Raw genomic sequence first — 27,915 nt, 5'->3', positions numbered from 1 at the left:
GATGAAGACAAGGGCCTCATCCCCACAACCGTGGTCGGTGGTTGTGGGGGTCTGCGGGCGGGGGGCTTATCGGAATCTGGAAGCCCCCTTTACCAAGGGGACCCCCAGATCCCGGCCCCCCCCCCTGTGTGAAATGGTAAGGGGTTACTTACCCCTACCATTTCACTAAAAAACTGTCAAAAATGTTAAAAATGACAAGAGACAGTTTTTGACAATTCCTTTATTTAAATGCTTCTTCTTTCTTCCTTCATCTTCTTCTTCTTCTGGTTCTTCTGGCTCTTCTGGTTCTTCCTCCGGCGTTCTCGTCCAGCATCTCCTCCGCGGCGTCTTCTATCTTCTTCTCCTCGGGCCGCTCCGCACCCATGGCATGAGGGGGGAGGCTCCCGCTCTTCTCTTCATCTTCATCTTCTTCTTCATCTTCTTCTTCATCTTCTTCTTCTTCTTCTTCTTCTCTTCTTCATCTCTTCTTCCTTCTTCATTTCTTCTGCGGGCCGCTCCGCATCCATGCATGGAGGGAGGCTCCCGCTGTGTGACGGCGTCTCTTCGTCTGACGGTTCTTAAATAACGGGGGGCGGGGCCATCCGGTGACCCCGCCCCCCTCTGACGCACGGTGAATTGACGGGACTTCCCTGTGACGTCACGGGGAATGCCACAGGGAAGTCCCGTCATGTCCCGTGCGTCAGAGGGGGGCGGGGTCACCGGGTGGCCCCGCCCCCCGTTATTTAAGAACCGTCAGACGAAGAGACGCCGTCACACAGCGGGAGCCTCCCTCCATGCATGGATGCGGAGCGGCCCGCAGAAGAAATGAAGAAGGAAGAAGAGATGAAGAAGAGAAGAAGAAGAAGAAGATGAAGATGAAGAAGAAGATGAAGAGAAGAGCGGGAGCCTCCCCCCTCATGCCATGGGTGCGGAGCGGCCCGAGGAGAAGAAGATAGAAGACGCCGCGGAGGAGATGCTGGACGAGAACGCCGGAGGAAGAACCAGAAGAGCCAGAAGAACCAGAAGAAGAAGAAGATGAAGGAAGAAAGAAGAAGCATTTAAATAAAGGAATTGTCAAAAACTGTCTCTTGTCATTTTTAACATTTTTGACAGTTTTTTAGTGAAATGGTAGGGGTAAGTAACCCCTTACCATTTCACACAGGGGGGGGGCCGGGATCTGGGGGTCCCCTTGGTAAAGGGGGCTTCCAGATTCCGATAAGCCCCCCGCCCGCAGACCCCCACAACCACCGGCCACGGTTGTGGGGATGAGGCCCTTGTCTTCATCAACATGGGGACAAGGTGCTTTGGGGGGCTACCCCAAAGCACCCTCCCAATGTTGAGGGCATGTGGCCTGGTACGGTTCAGGAGGGGGGGGGGGCCGCACTCTCGTCCCCCCCTCTTTTCCTGCGGCCTGCCAGGTTGCGTGCTCGGATAAGGGTCTGGTATGGATTTTTAAGGGGACCCCACGCCGTTTTTTTTTTTTTTTTTTGGCGCGGGGTTCCCCTTAAAATCCATACCAGACCTGAAGGGTCTGGTATGGAATTTAGGGGGAACCCCACGTCAATTTTTTTTTTAAATTTTGGCTGGGGTTCCCCTTAATATCCATACCAGACCCGAAGGGCCTTGTATGGAATTTAGGGGGACCCCCACATCATTTTTTTTTTTTTTTATTTTGGTTCGGGGTTGCCCTGTGGGGAATTCCCATGCCGTTTTTATCAATGAACTTCTATGTGTATTGTCGGCAATGCAATAGCCGCGGGTAGTTTTAAATGAGTTTTTTCCTTCCAAATGTCATTTTGCTGTCAGACTGTTCTAAACACAGGAAACATGCGCCCCTTTACAGGCATACTATAGACACCCCCCAGGTACGAAATTTAAAGGGATATTACACTTTTATTGTTTGACTTTAAGCATTAATAAAATCACTGCTCCTGAAAAAACGTCCGTTTTTAAAACTTTTTTTTGCATTGATCCATGTCCCCTGGGGCAGGACCCGGGTCCCCAAACACTTTTTATGACAATAACTTGCATATAAGCCTTTAAAATTAGCACTTTTGATTTCTCCCATAGACTTTTAAAGGGTGTTCCGCGGCATTCGAATTTGCCGCGAACACCCCAAATTGTTCGCTGTTCGGCGAACTTGCGAACAGCCAATGTTCGAGTAGAACATGAGTTCGACTCGAACTCGAAGCTCATCCCTAATCTTAATCACTTCTTTCCAGAATATTTTAATTTTGGGCAATTCCACCATAAATGCGCCATGTCTCCCGGTGTCCCGCACCCTCTCCAACAGTTGGGTGACCTCCCTTGTGTAAATTTACTAAGCTTAACCGGGGTCAAGTACCACCTGGCTAAACATTTATAGTTACTCTCAATTGTTTTCATATCCAATGCAGTTCGGTGCGTAGCCCCTAGGATAGTTTTCGCTACTTCCTCACTACAGCCTGCTCCCAACTTCTCCTTCCATTTCTTCAAAAATGGCGGAAGTTCTTGCCCCACTCTGCTCATCAGAATGTTATAAATTGCAGAAATTTTCCCTTTCACCATATCCCTACAAAATAGCTTCTCAATCTCTCTGAAGTCCGCTTCTTCCCTCAAGGGGCCCGGAAGGCTTCGAACAAAGTGCTTCAGTTGCCAATACCTCCACCCGTTTAGTTCCAGTAAGTCCCTTCGTGATTCTAATTCCTGTTGTGTGCATATTTTCCCTCCTCTAATAATATCCCTTAACTGTGCTTCCTTATTCAGTATCCAGTTTCCTCCCACCTCATCCATCCCTGGTGGGAAGAACATATTATTTTTTAAGAAAATCACAGGGGAGTTATACTCCCATTTATTAATTTGGTGCATCTGATCCCATGTTTTTAAAGTGAGGTGCGTGATATAGTGCGTTTCAGTCCCTAACCTCCTCTGATAAGGAGGGTTCCATATCATGTGGTTTAACTGTGTCTTACTTAACCCTAACTCTATGTTAACCCATCTTTTATTTTTGCTATTTTTCCCCTACTCAAGTGTACGTGATAAAACAATCGCTTTATGGTAATTTCTAAAGTCGGGGATCGCCATTCCCCCCCCGGGCTTTTTCTCTACTCAACACTGTGTATGCCACCCTTGGCTTTTTATTTCCCCAAACATATCTACTTATTACCTCTGCTAATATTCTGAAAAAATTTTGCTGTATAGGAATAGGGAGCATCTGCATCTTGTATAATATCTTAGGAGCCAACACCATCTTTACAACATTCACTCGCCCTATCCATGAGACAGGGCGATAGCTTATTCTTTTTATTTCTGCTCTAATTTCATTCAGCAGGAGTATGAAGTTCAACTTATATAGTTTCTCCCTGGAGTTTGCCAGTTTTACCCCCAAATATTTTATATTATCCCTCAATGGGAAATGAAACACCTCGGCTAGTCTACCTGCTTCTTGTTTATTAATGTTGATCTTTAGTGCTTCTGACTTATCTAAGTTGACTTTAAAGTTCGAGAGCTCACTAAATTGTCTCAAAATTGCCATTAAATTTGGAATAGAGATTCTTGGATTAGAGATATATAAAAGTACGTCATCGGCGAATGCGGCCAGTTTGTGTTCCTCCCCGCTCATCTTGCAGCCACTAATGTCAGGGCTCCTACGAATCCTGGCGAGAAGGGGCTCCAACGCCAGGACAAACAGGAGTGGGGACAACGGGCAGCCCTGTCTAGTCCTGTTTTCCATGACAAACTGAGCTGAGGGCAACTTATTTACCATCACATAAGCTGTTTGATTGATTATACAGAACTCTCAACCATTTTAACATTGTTGGCCCCACTCCCATCATCTCTAACGTAATAAACATGAAACCCCAGTCCACTCTGTCGAATGCCTTCTCGGCATCTATCGACAAGAGTACGGCTGGGGCTCCCCTTGCCCTGAAGACCTCCGTTATGAGCAGGGACCTCACCCCATTGTCTCTGCCTTCCCTTCCTGGGACAAATCCTGCCTGATCCAAATGGACCAGAAAGGCCATTTTCTCTTTCAGCCGAAGGGCCAACACCTTGGCATATAACTTTGTGTCTATGTTTAGGAGTGCTATCGGCCTGTAACTTGAGCAGAGGGTGCGATCTTTGCCCTCTTTGGGGATAAGTGTTACTGACGCCAACAGTGCATCCCTACATAGTTCGCCCTGTTTCCCCAACCCGTTCCATAACTGGCAGAGTCGAGGAACCAGAGATTCCTTAAACTTTCTAAAAAAACTTACTGTGAAGCCGCCAGGCCCGGGGCTCTTCCCTATAGGGGTTGCTTTTAATGCTTGAATTATCTCCTCCTGTGTAATTGGTCTCTCTAGTTCCATTGTCTCCATTTCTGAAAGCGAGGGTAGGTCTGCTTCTTTTATGAATTCTCTCATCTTATCCTCCTTATTACTACACTTTCCCCTCTGCCCCACCGAGTAAAGAGCTGCATAGTACTGTCTAAATTCCTCCCCTATTTCTCTAGTGGTGTGTCTAATTTCCCCTTGTTTTTAATTCTCTCTATAAAGTTCTCTTCCTTCCTTTTCTTTACAGTTGCTGCCAGGTGTTTCCCTACCTTATTCCCCCTCTCATGAAGGTTTTTGAAGTGTCTGTTTCTATGCTTCAAGGAATCTTCTACTGCTAATTCCCTCAATTCATCCCTCTTTATCATTAGTTCTGAGAATACCTCCTTTTCCCCTCCCCCCCGGGCTTTATGCATCTGTTCTAATTGGTGTATTTTCTCTGTAAGGCCCTCTATCTTTCTTTTTCTTTCTCTCTTTTCCCCCGCACCAATCGATATTAAAACCCCTCTTATGTAAGCCTTAAACGTTTCCCAGATTATTACCCCCCGGGGTCTCCTCGGAGTCATTATTCTGAAAGAACTCGTCAATCTCCCTCTGGATTTTTTCAACGATACTATCCTTCTCGAGGAGTTTTTCATTTAACCTTCATGCAAAGGGGATCTTCTGGAGTCCCTCCAATCTCACTGTTATTGTTACCGGGGCATGATCTGACACAGTCGTAATCTCTATCCTTGATCCTATTATCGAGTCCAGCAAGCTATGATCCACTATCCAGTAGTCCAGCCTTGAATAGGTCCCCCGGACCAGAGAAAAGAAAGTGTAATCCCTCTCCTTAGGGTGCTGCACCCTCCATACATCAATCAGGTGGTTGTCATGTAATTTCTGCCTCAGTCCTATCAGCTGTTTTTGGGTTTCTCCGCCAGTTCCTGATGACCTATCCAAGGCTGGATCCATACACAGATTAAAATCCCCCGCCAGAATCACTTCCCCCTCACGGAATTCCACCAACTTATTCAGGGTCCTGGAGAGGTATTTAATCGGGTCTCTATTTGGGCAATAGACATTAGCCATCGTATAAATTTTACCCCCTAGGTTTATTTTAATGAACTGATAATGACCCTCTATGTCCTCCTTCCTATCCAATAATGTAAATTTGGTCCGTTGCGAAATCCGATGGCCACTCCCTTCGCCCTTTTAGTTGGTGAATCACAATATATCCAGGTAGGGTAATTCTTTGTATCAAGCTTTATACCTTCCTCCTGTATCAGATGTGTCTCCTGCAAAAAAATAATGTCTGCGCCATATCTCTGTACTTCTTTTAACACCATACTTCTTTTCCTTGGAGAATTTAGCCCTCTTACATTATACGACAGACACTTAACTTCCATTTTTACTACTCTTTACGCTTGCTCCCATTACTCTCAGGGGCCGCTCCACTCCCATTACTCTCAGGGGCCGCTCCTCTTTTTGTCCAAGGGTTCTTGCCCAGGGAAAACCACAATAACAGAAAAAAAACAAAAAAACACAACAATATAAGAGGAGCTATCTGCGTGGGATCCCACCCCACCTCCCCCCATACCCCCCTCTCCCCTCCCTCCCCCCCTGTCCCCCCCTCCCTCCCTCTCTCCCCCCCGTCATCTCCTGACCTTGGGACCGTGGCATCTTGTACCCTTTTTTCGATGCCTCCGGCCCCCGTGCATTAGGGTTGGGCTCTTTCAGTGGGGTGAACTAGGTTTCCCCCTCCTCCCATTGCTGTGGGCCAGGATGGGCGGAACATTGTATTCTATTTCATCGCCTATTACCTAATACCCCCTTCCCCATCATACATCTACCCCCCCGTACCCCCACCCCCCCTCCATCAGAAAAACACATCTCCTGGCATTAAGGGAACCTCAATATTTAAATTCCTACAGAAGTTTTGCAGGTTCTCAAGATGATTACGTCTCCAACTTCTCCCCTCTTTTGTTACCACTAGCGCTAGCAGATACCCCCAGCTATACTTCAAGTTTGCCCTCCTTAGAACGTCCAATAGTGGCCTTAGTTGTCTTCTTCTTGCTAGTGTTCTGGCAGAGAGATCCGAGAAGATCTGTATGTCCCTGTTGTCATATTTCACCGCTTGGGCACCCCTCAAACTTTTCCAGATTTTATTTTTATCCTCGTACTGGTGGAACATCACTATGATGTCTCTCGGTGTATCCTCTTTCATATTTGGGGGCTTCCTTATCCTATGAACCCGGTCCAATTTTAAATCCTCTTCTTTATTTCTCCCTAAGAGCGGGTTGAAAATTTCCTTCATTATGGCAAACAGATCTTCCCCTCTTTGCTCTGGAATAGCTCTAACTCTTAGGTTCTGTCTCCTGTTTTGATTTTCCTGTTCCTCCAGTTTCAGAAGCATTTCCCGCTGACTTATCTGGAGGTCTTTAACTTGCTTTTTCAACTCCTCGATCTTAAGTGCGTGTTGTTCTGTTACCTCCTCCACCACTTCCACCCATTTCAAGAGGTGTCCCAGATCTGTCTTTATATTAAGAACCTCTGTTTTTAGTACATTTTCTAATTTCCCAAACATTTCTTGCATTTCAGTTTTTGTTGGTAATGCCTCTATGCTTGGTTCGGGGCTTAAATCTGGGTCATGTTCCAGCGAAATGTCGCCTCTCAGGGTCCCCCCCACTGCACCTTTGTTCTTCAGAGAATCTTTCTTTTTATCTTTAATGGTTTGCTACTTATTATCCATGCTTGGGCTTTTAACTTGGGGTTCTTTTAAATATTTTTGTATAGTACTTGTGTTTAAACTGTCTCTTGATTTTTTAGATTCTGCTGCTTTGTTGGAGCGGCTTTTCATATTCCTCTCCCCCTCTGCTCCCCCTCTCCTCTTATACTTTTAACTTGTGCCACTCTTGACCCGCTCTGCTCATCCACCTCGCATGTCCCCCAGGTATTGACAAAACAGTCTTTGCAAGAAAAAAACACAAGGATCAGTCTTATATAGTCCTACCTTGCACTCAGGGGTCACCGGCATACAAAGTGGATTTTCCACTGCCGTTTAGCTGCGGGGACGTCCTCTGGATGTTCAGTGTTAGCTCCGGCTTCAGTTGTTTAACAGGCTATATGGCGGTGCTCTCCTTGCCGTACTGTGCTTGTGTTTGAATGTTCTCCCGCCTCTAGCCGTCTCTCTCACCTCCACGCTGCCGCTCCTGTGGCTGGGGAATGTAGGGATGAGATGTGCTCACGGATGGGAGGGAGGGCGAGTCCAAGCCCCGGATCAACCCCGGAACTCACGGGGAGTCTGCGGGGGGGGGGGCCTCGGGCCGAGGGGTATCTGATGGTCCGAGCTCTGGAGGGGTGAGGATCCCCCGCTACAGGCTGCTGCTCACTGCAGTAGTTACTGGGTCCAGCGCCAGCTCTCACCTCGCGCTCTCTCCGACCTTCATTGCTGCACGCTTGTTCCTCCACTCCCTCTTCCACCCCACTGACCGGCCCCTCCCCTACACCTGTGCACGTCACGTCATGTTTCCCACTTGTATCATTAAGTTCTATGGACAATTGTCTGTTTGGGGTTTTTACTAGTTTTTCAAAATTCCTCATACCAATATGATCATATATAGCATATACCACTGTCATCGCTGGGGTAATAAAGCTCGGTGGAGATTAAAGCCCCATACACACTACCAGATTTTCTGCTGATTTTTGTCTTTAGATTTACCAAAACCATGTAGTGCAAGGGCCTGCCTGATTGCATACAAATTGAAATTCCTAAGGTTTGACCTCATATTATCTGTTTTTGGTAAATCTGAAGACAAAAATCAGCAGAAAATCTGATAGTGTGTATGGGGCTTTAGAGTAGACCCAGCAATTGGTCCTGTTCGCTTTCTTAGCTAGTTGGAGAATACACTAAGCTAAAAATATAAACAAAAAAAGATACTCCTCATTCTTTGGTTTGGTTGAGCAGCTTCTTGCAGTGGCTGGTGTAGATCCAGTTGCCTCGTCCCTCAAGCTTCTTTACAACGACCCAGCCACCTGGTTGGAAAGAATGTAAACCGGTTATTGTGTCAGGGTCCAGGAAGGACTCATGAACCCTGTGGTCGACCTTTTGAAGTTCACGTTACAGTGACTGCACCCATCCCATCAGCTGAGAATGTTGACAGCTGCTGAGGAAAGTACAACTCTCTTTTTGGTTGACCTCCAAACAAACTTCAGATGGAGACAACTCAGACATGTGGGAACTCAATGACTGTGGTCACTGCATAACCTGTGTGTGGCTTACCATCTGGGGTGTAATACCTGGGACCATTGACAAAAAGGTTCTTAGCATCTGGGATGGGAACCTCCTTCACCAGACTGCTGGTTGCCGATTCAAATTCCATCAAAGAAAGACAGTCGTGGATCATGTCATCCTACTAGGTCACAAACTTGGTTAGAATTAGAGAGGTTAGTATTGTTAGTTTGAAAATTGTAATTCTTACCATTATAACCCCCCCCATTTTCTTCCTCATTACAAATAGGAGGAAGAGATGCAGGAGCCCATTATACTTTTACCTTCTCTTATGCCGCGTACACACAAACGGAATTTCCGACATAAAGAGTCCAATGGGAGCTTTACATTGTATATTCCGACCGTGTGTATGCCCCATCGGACTTTTTCTGTCGAAAATTCAGACGGACTTAGATAGAGAACATGTTCTATATTTTTCCGACAGAAAAAATTACTATCAGAAAAAACGCTCGTCTGTATGCTGTTCCAACACCCCAAAAACGACGCATTCTCTGAAGAAAGTACGAGACGGTCTGGTAAATCTAGCGTTCATAATGGAGATAGCACATTCCTCACGCTGCAAATTCTTCGATCTTTTAATGCAGCGCATTATTTTGTGCTTTATAATGCTAGAATAATGAAGTTGTTTTGCTGCTGATATTCACACAGAGTTCTGACAAACGTATTTCTTTATTATTTCTCGTGAACTCACAAATAATTTTTTATTTTTTTAAAGCCAGATCTCCATAATAATGTTTAAAATTATTTTTTATAATCATCATTTTTTTTTTATTTCATCAAGATCTCCTGTTTTTTGTATTATTGGAAAACTATTTTCTAGTGATCTCCATAATTTTTTTTTGTGTGTCAAATTTCCACAATAACATTATTATCTTGTATTTTTTAACCTCAAGGAGGTTGGTTGTTGTCCCTTGTTAATTTGACATTGTATTTTTGAAATGTACCTGACTACTCACAAACAAACTGCCCTTTTTGTAGAAAAACACATAGGCAAGTATTTGTGAAAAATAAAATCTCCATTTATTCTGGGTAACAAAATAGAGAGGAAGGCAACACTGGAGAAACTTTTGGAATTTGTGAAGCCTTTTGGCCCCCAGGGCAGACATCAAGTCTGTGGAAAATAAAATTGTTAGCTTGAGGAGTCGAATAATTTGGAGCCCAATCTGGTCCAGGACTCCCAAAGATCAGGACCAGCAGCAGATGATATCTATGTCCCCAGGTTGTGGTACTACACCAGCCTGCATCTTCTGTCAGACCAGACTGAACCCAGGCCATCACTTTCTTCTCTTCACTGCAGCCTTCCCTCCATGCTTCCCTGCAGCCTTCCCTGCAGCCTTCCTTGGAGGCTGTGGCTCTGGTGGTGGACTTGTGGCAGGAGGAGGAGGAGCATGGGCGAGCTCACATACGTGGCTGTTCTCAGTCAGCTGGCCCCTCAACCCCTTCTGAAGGGCCTGGGCAAAAATTCCCTCACAGAGGACGTGTTGGCCCTCCTCCAATTTCTGCAATATAGTGGCTAGATAGCAGCCATAGGACTCTTCAGCGTCGGGGGCTTCTGAGGACATCACTTGTTTCCCTAATGAGGCCCAGTGCTGCCTCCTCCATGATCGTCCCCTTCCTGGGCCTTTTTCTTGTAAGGCAGAGGGGAGGCACCTGTGATTGAGTGAGGCCACTGGGCCCGCCCACCTCCTGGATGACACTGGGCCCTCCCACCTCCTGGCTGACACTGGCATGGCCACCTCCTGGCTGACACTGGGCACGGCCACATTCTGGCTGACACTGGGCACGGCACCTCCTGTCTGACACTGGGCATGGCCTCCACCTGCCTGCCACTTTCCAGACCCTCCTCCTGGCTGACCTCATCCTGTGTATAAAAAAGGGACATAGTTTTAGTTTTTGGTTCATCAATCACACACAATTTTCAGCTCATGACTTGCAAATTGAATGTTAATAAATAGAAAAGACTATCATTCTGAGCCCAGCATTTTTCATTCTTGTCCCAAACATTTTTGGCCACTACTGTCTATTGATATGTAAATCACTTTTTTTTAAAATCATTAATTTGTTATCAATTATAACATCTAGTTAACATCATTAATATTAGGACAATAAATATGTCTAAAAATAATATACCTGACTCCAGTTGGGCGCATCCACTTCTTCCAGAATGGAAGGCCCAGGTTGTTCCTCGTCAGCCTCTGCTGGGGTTGAGGAAAGGGTGGAGGGAAGGCTGCAGGGAAGGGTAGAAAGTTATTCCCTGGCTTTAGTCTGGTCATCCAGAAACCGCAGTTTGTTGAAGTACCACAGCCTGGGTACACTTGCGCTGCTGCTCCTGATCTGAGTGATTTCTGGATCTTATTATGCTCCTTCTTATACATGTTCCTCAAGATCCCAATTTTCTTTTCCAAGAACATGATGGTTGCATTGGGGACCCAAGTCTTCACAAATTCCAGAAGTTTCTCCAGCGTTGACCTCCTAGCTTGTTTATTATAATATATGCTGTGTTTCACCTCCCACAAATTCCTCATCTCCCTGTACCTGTCTATGAAACTGGCCATGAATTCTGGGTCCTTAAAACGATTTGTATTTGCTGTAAGACAATACACAAGACAACACTGTCAGCCTAAACTCTCATAATCTTATCCCAATATAGGCCTCAATCTTGAAGCAGTATAGGCCACTGGTGGCCCAAGTAAAATTTTTACCTTTGTTTAGGACGCTCGCCACTTCCGTTCTACCTTCCTCCACACACAGATCGTACGTACGACACATGCGTATTAGCTTGATATACACTGTGCATGCGTGAAACTCCATCTGCGTTGCACGCCCCTGACGTTCTTTCTAGAATATTCCCCGCCCTGTCTGTTTCGGCGCAGCAGGTGTGTGTTAATTCTAGTGATGAGGAGGAGGAAAGCCCGGAGCCAGAAACATCCCGATTCCGGAGGAGAAGATTTAAGGCCTCAAATATGACCTTTATAGAGATGGTGGAGATGGTGGACATCTTGAGGAGGAACGACACAGATTGGGGGGCATGGACCGTACACCAACCCTAATGAGAGAAAGGCCAAGATTATGACTAAAGTTGTGAAGAGTCTGCACAGGCATTTTGGGGTACGACGATCTAAGGAGCAATTGAGGAAATGCTGGTCAGACCTAAAACTGAGGGAGCAGGATCAGTATAGAAGAATCAAGAGAGTGCTTCTAAAAAGTAAGTACTTGTCATGTGTTCCTATCATTATTATTATACTTGCATGCTGCTCCATGTGCTTTTCTTTACTGTTGTACAGTTTAAAATGGCGACTTTCATGTTCATGGGCACAGTAATCGGTCGTAGGAAACATCTTTCGCTCATTAAATACAATGTTTTGGGCAGATACAGGTTAAATGCATTTGGTCATGCCTATTTGTATAAAAATAAGTTTTGTACATTGCTGTCTAGATGTGTTTGTACCTAGAATGAAATGCAAGATTGATTCAGTGTAATGTAAGGAGAGGAAACTCAGCAGTTTACACATCTGGACTCAGGAGCACTAGTGTGGGACACAAGAACAAACTTTTTAAGGTGTCCCACACAGGTACTCCAGTGGATACTTGGTGTGTCTCCATGTGTGAAAATTGTCACAAAAATAGTAAGTATTCCAGCTTTGGTAAGGTAAAAAATCATCTCTTCAGCTTGGAACTCTGCCCAAAACAGACAATTGTACCCCACTTCCCAGCAATGTTTCACATTCCTATTTCTGGACTCAAATATCTGTGTGCTAAGTATACCTTTTTTTCATTCTCATAGGGGAGAAAAGACTCGGAGGACACCACACAGAGGACATCAGAAACCCCACACCTCAGAAAGAACTCAGCACAACACCACACCCCGAGGATCTGGAGGAAGGAGAGGTGGAGGAAGTTGGCGAAATTGTCACCACAACAGGTCAGTGTCTGACACCCCAGCTTCAGGTAATATATGTATGCCTGCATATTTATAATACATGTTTTTACTCAAATTTTTAGGTGATGTGCTGGTTGTGGAAGAGCAAGCTCAACATTTCACAAGTGTCAGTGCACAAATCCTTTTTTTTTTTTTTTCAAAAGGTTTTATTGAAATTTTGCAGGTTAACAAGTGAAGTTTGACATACATCATAGAGAATCAAATATCAAATGGTCAATATTCACATATAGATAAGTATAATAGGAGCAAGAACAAATAAAAGAAAGTGCGATCATTCATGTGGCCCAACAGAATAACAAAGTAAGTATCCCCACCTACAACTAAGGGTGCAGGCTCAGAAAGGTCGGATGTGGTTTGCGGAGCAGGGCCATACCGTGTTATGAGCAATCCCGTTTCTGTTCACCCCCGACGGGATCTTGGCTGTGAACGAGAATGGGATACAGGACAAGGCGTAGGTAGCGTTTAAGTATAACAGCATGGCAACTGAAATTTAGAACTTTTGAGAGGAAGTGGGATCATCCGAAGTGTAGGGTGGACCGAGGGTGATTCGGTCGCTCGGGGGAAACCTATATGTAACTGATATTGAGGGAAGGCATGTGCGATATGCAAAGATACGGCAAGCTCTAGGCTTCATGGATATGTCAGGTCAGTATCGCTGGTGAGGGGAAGGAAGAGGCAAAGGGGAATAGGGGGGGAGGTGTGTTTTTGAGGGGGGACACAAGGGAACATGTCGCGTAAACTCCTAAGGGAGTATGAGGAGATGGCTGGGTCAAGGTCGGGTGTGTTTGTGAGTTTCTATAATGAGTCCAACAAGCCCAGGTGGCCTGAAATTTGGTAGGGGTATCAGCGGCTTGGGAAATGAGTTGCTCCATCTCCGCTATTCGGTCTACCCTGCAAATCCAGTCCTGTACTGTGGGGGGGTGGGGTTTCTCCACCGTGCAGGGATACATAGGTAGGCTGCGTTGATCAGGTGAATAGTTAGGGTTTTTTTGTATGAAGTGGGGGACCCTTGTATGTGGTGTAGTAAATATGGGTTGCATAAGGGTGCATTCCCACCAGATGTGGAGCAGGGTACCTCTAGTGTTATTACACCTCCAGCAAGTAGAAGGAACAGAGGGGTGAAAGTGGTGGATTTTGTCGGGGGTCCGATACCATTTCAAAAAATTTTGTATCTATTTTCCTGCGTCGTGACATTAATGGAACCCTTGTGCATGAGGGTAAATATCCCAATCTGTGGGGGTGAGATCTAGGGATAGGTCTTTTTCCCATTGTTGTGTAAGTTTGTCATCCTTGATCTTGTGACCTGAAAACAGTAGGGCATAGTTTGAGGAAATTAGGTGACCTTGAGGTTCTGTAGAGGTGCAAAGAAATTCAAACAGTGTGAGATCCCTGTGCCAGTGAGAGGATTGGTTAGGCGGTTGAAGGAAATGTCTCAGTTGTAAGTATTTGTAAAAGGGTATGTCATGGTTAGGCATTGTAGTTACTAGCATAGGGAAAGAGAGGAGAGTCCCATTTTGGAAGAAGTTCTGTGCTCTAGCTTGTGAGGTGTGGGTCTCTAGGTTAGGGTCTTTTAGGATAAGTCCCGGGGGAAAGTCTTGTTGTCCAGAGGGGTCATGGGGCCTGGTGAGGGTGTGAAGGCCAACAGTGTGCATGTTCTTTTGAAAAGTGAGAGTGTGGAACCAATGAGAGGGTGAGCAGTGAATCCCTTGGGAACATTGGTGTGGGTCATCCAAGGCGTGTTGGCTAAGGGAAGGCTTGCAAACGATGCTTCTAGGGCAATCCAGTCCTTGGAGGGACGATGTATATGCCAATCCACCAGTCTAGTCAGGTGGCAGGCCCAGTGATATTTTTGGAGATCTGGGAGACCCAGACACCCCAGTATTTGAGGGAGAACTAGTCTGTCCCAGCCAATACACGGATGTTTGGAGGCCCACACAAAGGTCCGACAAAGAAGTTTATAGGAGGCAAAGAAGGATGCAGGTAACATGATCGGAATGGCTTGAAGGAGGTAAAGGAGTCTGGGTAGAATATTCATTTTTAATATTGCGACTCTGCCCAGCCAAGAAAAGGAACCTAGATTCCATTTCTGTAGATCGCCTTGGATGGAACGGAGCAGGGGGAGAACATTTTTGGCGTAAAGGTCTCTTAGGTGGGTTGTGATTTTGATCCCAAGGTATGGTATTTTAGATTTCTCCCAAATGAACGGAAAATTACTACGACACAGGTTTACCGTCTCCGTTGGTAAAGTGATATTGTCAGTGCACAAATCCTAATCCAGGACATCATGGTGTGGAATCGTGAAATAGACATCATAAGGAATAAACTCAATGTTCTTGAACAACAAATGAAGAACATGATTGATGTGTTGGGGAGAATCTAAATATCTTCCAAATGCCACCATTTTAATTGTTTTGGACTAAACAAAAATATTTTTTGTACATTTTAAAAGCCAAATTTTGAAGATGCACACGGTATGTCAACATGTGCTATCTGCCATCAGGGGATATCAATGTATGCGTTTTGTGGGTGCAACCCCTTCCTCATAACTCTAGTAGGTGAAAGGAAGGGGTTATACCTCCAAAACACGTTGATTGATGGCCCCTGATGGGAGATAGCACATGTTGACATTAAGCATAGGATCAGGAGGGAAATACCCATTTTGAGTCCCAAATTGTGTGCATCTTCAAAATTTGGCTTTTACAGGGGTGACATGACCCCATCTGATGAAGGCAATATCAACACATTTTTGACACTATAATGTCTGATATTGCCTTCAGTTTTTATACGTTGAACTTTGTAAGTTCCAGAGCTGTGTATGTTATGTTTTGAAACATGCTTGTTTATACCAAAAAAAATTGTAAAAAACTTGAGAAAAAAAATTATTAAACACCAAAATTTGATAACGCACATGTGAATGTGCACAGAGTAAAAAGTTTGATAATCAACTTGTGTGGCTTCTTCTTTCAATGCTCAATACCAGTTTTGGAAGTAATTTTTTGTTTACAGTGACAATGGAGCTTATTTACTAAAGGAAAATCCACTTGGCATTACAAGTGCACTAGGAGAACCTAGGAGACAGCTAAAAAGAAGCACAAGCAATAAAGAAAATTCTAGATTTTATCAGATAGTTTTTTTTTATTAAAAAATTATTTAGACATTGTCTGGCATAGCAATGGCCCCCCCTACCCGTAAAATAATTGACATATTTATGGCGAACTTCACGGGCGCTTTGGGGTGCCAAGCCAGGACGGCCAGTATCCAGGCCCATCAGGGGATTAGCAGGAAGTCCAGCCTCAGGCCCAACTGAGGCAAGATAATTTTGGACATTTTTCCGTAAAAAATTGTGCAATATGCAGCAGAATAATATGATGTGGTTAATTTTGTAGTCCGCCATATGTATTGCTGTCAGAAACAGGCAGAACCGGCTGGCCATTATCCCAAAGGCATTCTCAACTACTCTTCTGGCTCTGGCCAGCCGGTACTTAAAAACCCTCCTCTCTGGGGTGAGGGTCCTCTGGGGGAATGGCCTCATCAGGTGCTCGCCCAGACCGAATGCTTCATCAGCAATAAAGACGAACTGGAGACCTTCAACATTGTCTGCAGCAGGTGGCAATGCCAGGCCACCAATCTGGGGACGTTGGTAGAACTCGGTCTGGGCAAAGACTCCTCCATACGACATCTGGCCATTCTTCCCCATGTCCACATAGAGGAACTTATATTGTGCCGACACCACCGCCATCAACACTGTACTATTAAAACTCTTATAATTGTAATAGTAAGACCCCAAATGGTGTGGTGGCACGATGTGGACGTGCTTCCCATGTATAGCCCCTCCACAGTTGGGGAAGTCCCAACGGTCGGCAAAATGGGAGGCCACAGTCTGCCATTCCTGTGGCATTGAAGGAAACTGTGGAGTCAAACCAGAAAAAAAATATTAGTACTTTTGCACATAACATTGCAAGCAGATTACACAAAAACCTTATTGTGTATATAACATCAGTATACCATTTATTTTAAGGAGTATTTAAAGACAAAAATATAAGGCCCACTTATCAGATTCATCACCCCCTCTGATGGACCATTGTAAAAATGTTAGAGGGGGGTTCGAGCTGAGTTTGGGAGCAAAAAAAAAAGCCTCTGGCACTCTGCCTGAATTTAAGGACAACAATAACATTTGGACATATTTTAGGGGGTGTTTAGGGTAAAGCACTACTATGGAGCTGACAAAATACATTGTTAAGTGACTAGGCTAGGTGTATATGGGCCCAGGATAGCATGCTGGGGAGGTTAGTGAATGCAAATAAGCATAAAGGACAAAAAAGGAGCATTAAAAACTTACAGCATGCATGAGGATAAAGAGGACATTCACAGCATATTACAATCATGGTAATTAGGGAATGATGAATGAAATACAATACATTAGCAATAGGGATGAGCTTAGTGTTCGAGTCGAACCCATGTTCGACTCGAACATCGTCTGTTCGCCCGTTCGCCGAATTGCGAACGAAATGGGCCGTTCGCGCCAAATTCGTGTGGCGTGTCACGGCCCATAATTCACTGCGGCATCGCAGTGCATTGCTGGCTGATGATTGGCCAAGCATGCACTATGACCCGCATGCTTGGCCAATCACAGCGCCGTCTGAACAGAGAGCCGTAATTGGCCAAAGCCAAGGAGGCTTGGGCCAATTATGGCTCAGGGGATTTAGTACACGCCCCACACTATATAAGGCCGCCTACACGGTGGCCCTGTGTAGTGTGTGTTCCGGCGTTCATTGAGAGAGAGAGAGAGACAGACAGTGACATTTGATTTTAGTTAGATACATTAGGCAGAACAGTCAGTCAGTTTAGCTGCACTTACAGTGTATTGTGTATATATATGCATCCCAGGTGTTGCATATATATATATATATATATATATATATATATATATATATATACACTGTATTCAGTTTAGCTAGATCCGTTCCTGTTATCTTCCTACTGACAGGCAGGCTTGTCTTGTTACAGTATTTAGAGCTACCTGAAGAAAATTACTGGTGTTCTTTTGATCCTATTAGTACCACAGTCAGGCAGCTAAACTATTTACAGTTAGTGCAGTGCGTCCTGCTCACAGTGTTCAGCTAGATCCATTCCTGTTATCTTCCTACTGACAGGCAGGCTTGTCTTGTTACAGTATATACAGCTACCTGAAGAAAATTACTGGTGTTCTTTTGATCCTATTAGTATCACAGTCAGGCAGCTAGACTATTTACAGTTAGTGCAGTGCATCCTGCTCACAGTGTTCAGCTAAAACTACAAGTTGGTGTAGTGAGACCTCTGCACAGTGTTCATCTAAAGCTACAAGTTAGTGCAGTGCGTCCTGCTCACAGTGTTCAGCTAAAACTACAAGTTAGTGCTGTGCGTCCTGCTCACAGTGTTCAGCTAAAAATACAAGTTAGTGCTGTGCGTCCTGCTCACAGTGTTCAGCTAAACCTACAAGTTGGTGTAGTGAGACCTCTGCACAGTGTTCATCTAAAGCTACAAGTTAGTGCAGTGCGTCCTGCTCACAGTGTTCAGCTAAAACTACAAGTTAGTGCTGTGCGTCCTGCTCACAGTGTTCAGCTAAAACTACAAGTTGGTGTAGTGAGACCTCTGCACAGTGTTCATCTAAAGCTACAAGTTAGTGCAGTGCGTCCTGCTCACAGTGTTCAGCTAAAACTACAAGTTAGTGCTGTGCGTCCTGCTCACAGTGTTCAGCTAAACCTACAAGTTGGTGTAGTGAGACCTCTGCACAGTGTTCATCTAAAGCTACAAGTTAGTGCAGTGCGTCCTGCTCACAGTGTTCAGCTAAAACTACAGGTTAGTGCTGTGCGTCCTGCTCACAGTGTTCAGCTAAAACTACAAGTTAGTGTGGTGCGTCCACCTTACAGTGTGCAGCTAAACCTACAAGTTATTTTTTTGCGAGCTCTGCACAGTGTTCACCTAAAGCTACCTGTAGAAGGTTGGTGGTGTTTTCATGATCCTATCACTACCGCAGGCAGCTAAAAAAGCTACAAGTTAGTTTTTTGCGAGCTCTGCACAGTGTTCAGCTAAAGCTACCTGTAGAAGGTTGGTGGTGCTCTCATACTACAGGCAGGCAGTTGATTTTGCTAGCTGCAGTATCAGTACATATATATATATATATATATATATATATATATATATATATATATATATATATATATAAATATATATATATCCCAGCTTAGTGCAGCTACAGGCCATTAGTATGTCTGGAAGGCCAAGAAGGAGAGGCAGACAGTCACAAGCCAATAAGAGAGGGCAAGCAGGCTCTGTGTCTAGTGCTGGTCGTGGAGACGGTGCATCCTCATCAGCACGTGGCCGTGGGACACGCTTGGCCTTTTTTTCGGCAGCTGGCAGTGTTGAGCCGCAACATGCAGAAGACTTGGTCGAGTGGATGACCAAGCCGTCCTCATCCTCCTCATCCTCTCTCACCCATGCCCAGGGTACTTTGTCTGGCAAAGCAGCGGCCTCTTCCCTCCGCTCAATGTCATCAGTGACTCCTTCCCTAGCCCCACCATGTCCTCCTGAGGAGTCCCTCGAACTGTTTGACCACAGTGTTGGGTACATGCTCCAGGAGGATGCCCAGCGTTTGGAAGGCTCTGATGATGATACTGAGCTCGATGAAGGCAGTAACATGAGCACGGACAGAGGGGGTGCCCAAGAAGGACAGCAATCTGGCAGTCATGCTCCCCCTGCTGCAGCATACTGCCAGGTTTGCTCCAGTGATGAGGAGGGAGGGGCTGATGAGGTCACTGACTCAACGTGGGTGCCTGATAGGAGAGAGGAGGACAAGGAGGAGGAGGCAGCACATCACCAACGGGGCAGGATGCCCTCCAGGGGCCAGCCTAAGGGCAGCACGTTGACTGCATCACACTCCAAAGCTCCACATGTGCAGGGCGCTGCAGTCTCTGCGCGTTATTCAAAAAATTCTTTGGTGTGGGCCTTTTTTGAGACGAGTGCATCAGATCGCACCGCTGCTATTTGCAACATATGTCTCAAGCGTATCTCGCGTGGCCAAAACATCTCCCGCTTGGGTACCACATGCTTGACGAGACATATGTTGACCTGCCATGCAGTTCGTTGGCAAGCGTATCTAAAAGACCCACACCAAAGAACAAAGAGGACCTCTCCTTGCTCCTCATCAGCTGAGATTTCCAACCCCACTAGACCTTCAGTCCTCTCTGAGACCTGCAGTGAGAGGAATGAAGGTGTAGAATTAGGTGTGTCACAGCCAAGTACTTGTGGGCAATCTGCTTTTGGTACACCGACGTCAGATTGTACCAGGCAAATTTCCCTGCCCCAGCTGCTGCACCGCCGAAAGAAGTTTGCTCCCAGCCATCCACATGCCCAGCGGTTGAATGCTAGCTTGGCAAAATTGCTAGCACTTCAACTGCTGCCTTTTCAGTTGGTAGACTCTGCCCCCTTCCGTGAGTTTGTGGAATGTGTGGTTCCTCAGTGGCAGGTACCCAAACGCCACTTTTTCTCACGGAAGGCGATTCCGGCTCTCTACCGGCATGTGGAAGGCAATGTCCATGCCTCGCTGGACAGGGCGGTCAGCGGTAAGGTGCATATTACCGCTGACTCATGGTCCAGCAGGCATGGACAGGGACGTTACCTAAGTTTCACAGCGCATTGGGTGACTCTGCTGGCAGCTGGGAAGGATGCAGGACAAGGTGCAGTAGTGTTGGAGGTTGTTCCGCCACCACGCCTCCAAAATGCTAATGATTGTGACACACCTCTCTCCTCCACCCCCTCCTCTTCTTCTTCCTCCATGGCCTCTTCCTGTGCTTTGTCCTCGAAACCAGCGGTGCTCCGTAGTCGTTCAAGGGGCTACGCAAGTACGCAGGCCAAAAGATGCCATGTGGTGCTTGAGCTGGTGTGCTTGGGGGACAGGAGCCACACTGGGGCAGAGGTTCTGTCAGCTCTGCAGGGGCAGGTTCAGAGGTGGTTGACGCCACGCCAACTTAAGGCAGGAATGGTGGTTTGCGACAATGGCACCAACCTCCTCTCTGCCCTCCGACAGGGACAAATGACCCATGTGCCCTGTTTGGCTCACGTCCTTAACTTGGTGGTGCAGCGGTTCTTGGGCAGGTACCCGGGCTTACAGGATGTCCTGAGGCAGGCCAGGAAAGTCTGTGTGCATTTCCGAGGGTCATATAATGCCAGTGCTCGGCTGGCGGACCTCCAAAAGGAGTTTAACCTGCCCAAGAACCGCCTAATCTGTGACATGCCCACCAGGTGGAACTCAACGTTGGCCATGCTGCATGCGCACGCAGCAGAAGGCCATCAATGAGTACCTGTGCGACTATGGCACCAGGACAGGGTCAGGGGAGCTTGTTTTTTTTTCCCCACGCCAGTGGGCCATGATCAGGGATGCATGCACTGTCCTGTCACCATTTGAGGAGGCCACGAGGATGGTGAGCAGTGACAGTGCATGCATCAGTGACACTGTCCCCCTTGTCCACCTGTTGGAACACATGCTGCATGGAATAATGGACAGGGCACTTGAGGCAGAACAGAGGCAGGAAGAGGAGGACTTCCTTAGCTCTCAAGGCCCCCTTTATCCAGACAGTGTTCCTGCGTGCCTGCCGATCACACAGGAAGAGGACAAGGAGGAGGAGGAAGATTGTGTCAGTATGGAGGTGGAGCCTGGCACTCAGCATCAGCAGCAGTCTTTAAGGGATTAGTCCCAAGAAACACATGGACTTGTACGTGGCTGGGAGGAGGTGGCTGCGGACCATGTCGTCCTTAGTGACCCAGAGGACTCCGGACCGAATGCGTCAGCAAACCTACGCTGCATGGCCTCCCTGATCCTGCAAAGCCTGCGTAAGGATCCTCGTATTCGTGGTATCAAGGAGAAGGACCAATACTGGCTGGCAACCCTCCTTGATCCACATTACAAGGGTAAGGTTGCGGACCTTATCTTGCCATCGCAGAGGGAGCAGAGGATGAAATATCTTCGGGAGGCTTTGCAGAAAGGTCTGTGCAATGCGTTCCCAGAGACTGGGAGGTTACAAACTCCTGTTTCTGGACAACGTGTTGCTGAGGCTTCGGTCAGTCAAAGAAGGAGCGGTGGAGAAGGTGGCCGTCTGACCGATGCGTTCAGACAATTTTTTGGTCCGCACCCCCAAGGTATGATCGGTTCCAGCAACCATCGCCAGCGTCTGTTTTACATGGTGCAGGAATACCTAGGGGCAAGATCAGACTTGGACACCTTTCCAACCGAAAATCCTCTGGGTTACTGGGTCTTGAGGATGGATCACTGGCCAGAGCTTGCACAGTATGCAATTGAGCTACTGGCCTGTCTTGCCTCCAGCGTTCTTTCGGAACGCACATTCAGTGCTGCTGGAGGCGTGGTAACCGATCACAGGGTGCGTCTGTCCACCGACTCGGTCGATCGACTGACCTTCATAAAAATGAATCAGTCTTGGATCACCACCAGCTACCAAGCACCTGATGCTGATGTAACCGAATAATTTTTTTTGAAATCTCAGATCCCTTCAAAGACTGCCTATGCTGATGCTGAGTGACTATCCCTGAGTAATTATCCTCTTCCTCCTCAATCATCACGCTGAAAGCTTGTAAGAACATTTTTGGTTCTGGGCGCCACCACTAGTGCCTAAGGCCCAATTTTTCTGCCCCTGTTTAACAGGGGCGTGTAATTACAATTTTTGATGCAATACTTTGCAGAAGGGCTCGTTCCTGCGTTCCAACTAGAGTGTCTGTGAGGGGTTGCAATGTTGTGGCACCAGCACCAGTGCCTAAGGCCCAATTTTTCTGCCCCTGTTTAACAGGGGCGTGTAATTACAATTTTTGATGCAATACTTTGCAGCAGGGCTCGTTCCTACGTTCCAACTAGAGTGTCTGTGAGGGGTTGCAGTGTTGTGGCACCAGCACCAGTGCCTAAGGCCCAATTTTTCTGCCCCTGTTTAACAGGGGCGTGTAATTACAATTTTTGATGCAATACTTTGCAGCAGGGCTCGTTCCTGCGTTCCAACTAGAGTGTCTGTGAGGGGTTGCAGTGTTGTGGCACCAGCACCACCACCACCACCAAAGGCCCATTTTTTCTGCCCCTGTTCAACAGGGGCATGTAATTACAATTCTTAATCTAATATTTCACAGCAGGGCCCATTTCTGCACCCACCAAGAGCGAGTGAGGACTTACAGTGTTGTGGCACCAGCACCACCACCACCACCACCAAAGGCCCAGTTTTTATGCCCCTGTTCAACAGGGGCATGTAATTACAATTCTTGATCTAATATTTCACAGCAGGGCCCTGTGAAGGCTTACAGTGTTGTGGCCACAACAACACCTAAGGCCCAAATTTCTGCTGAGTATATAGGGCAGGCCCCTGCTTTCAAACATCTAACTTACAAACGACTCCTACTTGCAAACGGAAGGAGACAACAGGAAGTGAGATGAAATCTACCCCTAGGAAGGTAAATTCTCTCCTGTAAGAGTTAATATGGGAAAAACATTTCTCCTTTCCACTGATGCTTTCCAATCCTTGTTCCACAAAAAAACCCAAATTTTCAAAAAGCATTTGTCATTGGGACAAAAAGTGAGGTGAAATCTTCTAAAGAGGAGGAAAGACAGCAAAACAAATGTCATAGGGGTGATAACCCTTCCCTATATTTTCCAAAAAGCTTAAAAAAGATTTTTTGGCTGGAGCTAAACACGTTAAAAATGTACCCGTTCAAAATGACAAACAGATTCTACTTAACAACAAACCTACAGTCCCTGTCTTGTTTGCACCGCCTGTATACTGCTGTTCACCTTTCCTTATTTTAATTTGGGTGCGGGGTTCCCCTTAATATCCATACAAGACCCAAAGGGCCTGGTAATGGACTGGGGGGTACCCATGGTGTTTGTCTCACTGATTTTCATCCATATTGCCAAGACCGGACATTACATTAAACCCGCAAGCAGTTTTAAATGAGATTTTTTCCTTTAAAAATGACATTTGGTGTAGGGACTGTTCTAAACACGGGAAACACGCGCCACTTTACAGGCATACTATATACTATAGACACCCCCCAGGTACGATATTTAAAGGAATATTTCACTTTTTTTTTTTTTACTTTAAGCATCATTAAAATCACTGCTCCCGAAAAAACGGCCGTTTTTAAAAGTTTTTTTTGCATTGATGCATGTCCCCTGGGGTAGGACCCGGGTCCCCAAACCCTTTTTAGGACAATACCATGCAAATTAGCCTTTAAAATGAGCACTTTTGATTTCGAACGTTTGAGTCCCATAGACGTCAATGGGGTACTAACCTTCGTGCGAACTTTCGGTCCGTTCGCAGGTTCTGTTGCGAACCGAACTGGGGGGTGTTCGGCTCATCCCTAATTAGCAAACATGAAATACATAGAATGTGATGTTAAAGGAGAAAACTTACCCTAATATAGTCCTTCTGCAGCACCAGAATGATGGTAGAACAGGTCTCTTGAATAATGATTCCGAGAGCCTCGGGGGAGTTGCCTGTAGAGAACTTGAGGTCCTGTAGACTTCTCCCCGTCGCCAAGTACCGCAACGTGGGCAACATGCCTCTGCTCCGGAGTGATGGCTTGCCGCATGCAGGTGTCCTTCTTCATAATATAAGGGGTCAGCAAAGCCAACAGACGGTGAAAAACGGGGTCCGTCATCGGGAGAAAGTTCCTGAAATCATCAGGGTTATTCTCCTGGATCTCACGCAGCAAACGCATATGAGAGAATTGGTCACGCTGGAGTAACCAATTCTTGGTCCATGAACTCCTCCCCACCCTGTTCATGGACTGGGCTTGGGTCCAAGTATGAACCCCAACACCAAGCCCCCACAGAGCACAAACTCTACGACCAGTACGTCCCCGCAACAACTCTTCAAAACGGTCGGCTGCTCAGAACGAACAAACAGAACGCACTGAAGAACAGCATGGCCTGTGAAGAGCGAGCTGAAAATCAGAAACGAGCGGACAAGAACGCACTGGAAAACAGATACGAACTGACTACACACACTGAAGAACAGATACAAACCCCACAAGCATAAACTGAAGAGTAGGGATGAGCCGAACACCCCCCCTGTTCGGTTCGCACCAGAACATGCGAACAGGAAGAAAGTTCTATGGAACACTCGAACACCGTTAAAGTCTATGGGACATGAACATGAATAATCAAAAGTGCTAATTTTAAAGGCTTATATGCAAGTTATTGTCATAAAAAGTGTTTGGGGACCTGGGTCCTGCCCCAGGGGACATGGATCAATGCAAAAAAAAGTTTTAAAAACAGCCGTTTTTTCAGGAGCAGTGATTTTAATAATGCTTAAAGTCAAACAATAAAAGTGTAATATCCATTTAAATTTCGTAGCTGGGGGGTGTCTATAGTATGCCTGTAAAGGGGTGCATGTTTCCCGTGTTTAGAACAGTCTGACAGCAAAATGACATTTCAAAGAAAAAAAGTCATTTAAAACTACTCGTGGCTATTGCATTTCCGGTCCGACAATACACATAAAAGTTCATTGATAAAAATGGCATGGGAATTCCCCACAGGGGAACCCCGAACCAAAATTTAAAAAAAAAAAAATGACGTGGGGGTCCCACTAAATTCTTTACCAGACCCTTCAGGTCTGGTATGGATTTTAAGGGGAACCCCGCACCAAAATTAAAAAAAAAACGGCGTGGGGTCCCCCAAAGATCCATACCAGACCCTTATCCGAGCATGCAACCTGGCAGGCTGCAGAAAAAGAGGGGGGACGAGAGAGCACCCCCCCTCCTGAACCGTACCAGGCCACATGCCCTTAACATTGGGAGGGTGCTTTGGGGTAGCCCCCCAAAACACCTTGTCCCCATGTTGATGAGGACAAGGGCCTCATCCCCACAACCCTGGCCAGACCCCCAGATCCCCCAGAAGAACCAGAAGAAGAAGATGAAGGAAGATAGAAGAAAGAAGAAGAATTTAAATAAAGGAATTGTCAAAAACTGTCTCTTGTCATTTTTAACATTTTTGACAGTTTATTAGTGAAATGGTAGGGGTACCCCCCTTACCATTTCACACAGGAGGGGGGGCGGGATCTGGGGGTCCCCTTGTTAAAGGGGGCTTCCAGATTCCGATAAGCCCCCTGCCCGCAGACCCCCACAACCACCGGCCAGGGTTGTGGGGATGAGGCCCTTGTCCTCATCAACATGGGGACAAGGTGTTTTGAGGGGCTACCCCAAAGCACCCTCCCAATGTTGAGGGCATGTGGCCTGGTACGGTTCAGGAGGGGGGGCCACTCTCTTGTCCCCCCCCTCTTTTCCTGCAGTCTGCCAGGTTGCGTGCTTAGATAAGGGTCTGGTATGGATTTTTGGGGGGACCCCACGCTGTTTTTTTTTTTAATTTTGGCGCGGGGTTCCCCTTACAATCCATACCAGACCTGAAGGGCCTGGTATGGAATTTAGGGGGACCCACACGTCATTTTTTTTTTACATTTTGGTTCAGGGTTCCCTTGGGAATTCCCATGCCACTTTTATCAATGAACTTTTATGTGTATTGTCGGACCGGCAATGCAATAGCCGCGAGTAGTTTTAAATGACTTTTTTTCCTTTGAAATGTCATTTTGTTGTCAGACTGTTCTAAATATGGGAAACATGCGCCCCTTTACAGGCATACTATAGACACCCCCCAGCTACGAAATTTAAAGGGATATTACACTTTTATTGTTTGACTTTAAGCATTATTAAAATCACTGCTCCCGAAAAAACGGCCGTTTTTAAAACTTTTTTTGCATTGATCCATGTCCCCTGGGGCAGGGCCCAGGTCCCCAAACACTTTTTATGACAATAACTTGCATATAAGCCTTTAAAATTAGCACTTTTGATTTCTCCCATAGACTTTTAAAGGGTGTTCTGCGACATTCAAATTTGCCGCGAACACCCCAAATTGCTCGCTGTTCGGCGAACTTGCGAACAGCCGATGTTCGGGTCGAACATGAGTTCGACTCGAACTCGAAGCTCATCCCTACTGAAGAGCAGTAATGGACTGAAAAGCATGAAAGCTGAAAAGCGCAAATCGTCTCTCAGCAAACCTACTAACATGAGATAAACACGAGATTAGCAGAAGGAGCCCAAAGGGTGGCGCATTGGCTATTGAACTTCCGTTTTCTAGTCCCGTCGTACGGGACTAGAAGTCCGGACCTCCACTGGCAAAAGAGCGGCATGAAGACAGCGGAGGAGCGGGCAGAAGAACTGAAACACCGGGAGAAGAGGCCAGAGAGAGCGGAGAAGAACCAACCGGACGCCGGGAGAAGAGGAACCAGAGGGACCCCTGAAGCCGGAAGAAGACCCCCGAAGCCAGAGGAAGACCCCCCCGGAGCTGTTTAATAAATTATTTTAAAAACCTGTGTAGTGTGTTTTATTATTGACACTTTTTCCCTAGGTAAATGGGTAGGGGTACCATGTACCCCATACTCATTCAAATAGGGTGGGGGGCTGGGATCTGGGGGCCCTCTTATTAAAGGGGGCTCCCGGATTCCGATAAGCCCCCGCCCGCAGACCCCGACAACCAACGGCCAGAGTTGTCGGGAAGAGGCTCTTGTCCTCATCAACATGGGGACAAGGTGCTTTGGGGTGGGGGGCCCCCGCAGGGCACCCCCTCCCCCAAAGCACCCACCCCCCTTGTTGAGGGCATGCGGCCTGGTACGGTTCAAGGGGGGCGCTCGCTCGTCCCCGCCCCCTTTCCTGACCTGCCAGGCTGCGTGCTCGGATCGGGGTCTGGTATGGATTTTAGGGTGGACCCCATGCCATTTGTTCGGCGTAGGGGCTTCCCTTTATAATCCATACCAGACCTAAGGGGCTGGTATGACCCGCGACGGGGCTCGCAAGGTGTCAATCTCGCCGATAAAAGCAGCAAGATTGACTTCCTTTTCTAGTCCCGTTGTACCCGAGTCACGTTCAAAATGAACGGACTTGTCCGTGTGTGGGCAAGTCCATTCATTCTGAAAGTCCGCCGTAACTCCGGCGAAAGTCCTTCGGAAAGACGGGCGGACCTAGCCTGCCGGAAAGTCCGGTCGTGTGTAAGCAAGTCCGTCCGTTCAGGTAGTCCGCCGGAAAGTCCGGCGGAAAGACCATCGGACCAAGTCTGCTGCGAAGTCTGCTCGTGTGTATGAGGCATTAGTTTCACGTTCCTACAAAAATACAATGGCCACGACACGTAGGAGGGCAGCCAGGGTGGGTTCTAACATATTACTACATACAAACAATGAGAAGACTAAAACATGAGACAAAATTTTAGATACAAATGTGAGGGAGATATTTCATAGTTTCCAAAACAAAAATAAAAAAACAACCAGATGGAATGCTGCCTTAACGCTTTCAACAATAGAAAAAATACAATAGGAAAAACATGAGAGCAGATCAAAAACCTTGCATGGGCCAGCCACACA

The sequence above is a fragment of the Aquarana catesbeiana genome, linkage group LG01 (assembly GCF_042186555.1).
Source record: "Aquarana catesbeiana isolate 2022-GZ linkage group LG01, ASM4218655v1, whole genome shotgun sequence".
Taxonomy (NCBI): Eukaryota; Metazoa; Chordata; class Amphibia; order Anura; family Ranidae; genus Aquarana; species Aquarana catesbeiana.
This window is presented reverse-complemented; position numbering follows the sequence as displayed.